Consider the following 1,815-nt stretch of genomic DNA (forward strand, 5'->3'; position numbering starts at 1 on the left):
CACAGGAGGCGAATCGGTAACTTGGCTGAATCCCAATTGCGGCACCCGGCCGCCAGGGTCGCTGCCGCGCGAGCGGCCTTGACCGCTCGCATGTCATTGGCAGTTCGGTCCCTCCCCATCTATACCGAGGTGGGGAGGGGAGAAGAGGGGAAGAGAGGGAAGGGAGCGGCTTTCGCTCGGCACTTGGCGATACCTGGCTGACCCCGCGCTCCCTCCTGCCCTCAGGCGAAGACCGACTTCCTGGCCTGTAGCGGCCCAGCGGAAAACCGAGCTCGCGGGGCGCGACTCCATTGGCCCAATCTTATAAATGGAATGCTGTCGTATTCACGGCATTAGATAATATTAATAGTGATACCAGCAGTGGATGTGGTAAAATACAGTCCAAAATAAACGAAAGCACACGATTCGTGCATAATGCGCCCTCCCATTCAAATAAGCCCGCCCACTTCGATAGATGGTGTAGTTTCTTAGGGCGTAAAAGATGCAAAACACTACCGATTTTTTTTTTTTTTTGCTCGGCCACTGGGACCGACAATATACAATTGACTGAAATGCATGAAAACCATTTTGCATTTAGGTAATAGCCGTTTTCTGCACCCAAACTTTAGCCAGTGACACCCTGTCCATTCTAAAGCGTTTATAAGATTAGTCCCAGCACCCGATTTTATATGAGTAAGTCGTGTAGCCAGGAGCCTGCAACTAATAGGGTTAAAAAGCATCTTATTTCTAACGAATTTATTATTATGGCCACTTTTACAGGACGTCTATAGAGCTTTGACTTTCACATTTCTTCCTCGTTCAGGAGAAACGTTTTAACCCTCACCGGACCTTCAGGTTTTCTGAATACCGAGGGGACGTTGGGGGTTGGAAGTGAGGAAACAACCCCCTTCGCCGATTCGCCCCTAATTGAGCTAGAGCCTCACGAAAGAAACGATCGTGTGCGTCGTTACGAAATGCAGCGATTGGTCTCCGATTTAAAGGGACCCTCCCACCTTAACATTAGATTTGAGTTGAGATAGCCAAAATGGGGTCCCTAGCTCACAATTACCGGTTTCGGCACTCACAACATCGAGAAATGCCTTAAATCGGAAATATTGAATTTCAAAATTGCAGCATTTTGATTCAGAGGGGCTAATGCTTAGGAATACCCCTCTGAATGTGTGACGTCAGCGCAAATATCTAACGATTTTTAAATGTTTGACAAAAACGTTTTGTAGCACGCGATGGTATATGCTACTTGCGCGCAACATCTGCCGCAAACGCCGCACTTCTAAAATTAAGTCGCTAGAAACAGCGGAGATCCCAAAAAAAGTAAACAAAAGTAAAAGTCTAATATCTTGAAAACCGGTGAATATTTTTCGGTGAAATTTGGTAGATGTTCGTTTTCGCTCTTTCTGAACCGAGCGACATCACTTTCATGCCAATTCATAAACTTTTTTGAAGGTGGGAGGCAGACTTGTAAGCGATTCAAAAAAATTCAATCAATTCAATCACGACTCACTTGATGAAATGACCGATTCAATCATAACTCAATCAAACAGTCTGATTTTCCAAGCGATTCAATCACGACTCATGGACCTTGTGATTCAACTCAATCACGACTCATCCTATTATCAGTGATTCAGGGAATGACAACTCATGATTTAACTCAACGCGATTCAATCAAAATGTCATATATATATATATATATATATATATATATATATATATATATATATATATATATATATATATATATATATATATATATATATATATATATATATATATATATATATATATATATATATATATATATATATATATATATATATA

The sequence above is a fragment of the Amphibalanus amphitrite genome, unplaced genomic scaffold, assembly GCF_019059575.1.
Source record: "Amphibalanus amphitrite isolate SeventyFive unplaced genomic scaffold, NRLGWU_Aamphi_draft 002238F_arrow, whole genome shotgun sequence".
Lineage (NCBI taxonomy): Eukaryota > Metazoa > Arthropoda > Thecostraca > Balanomorpha > Balanidae > Amphibalanus > Amphibalanus amphitrite.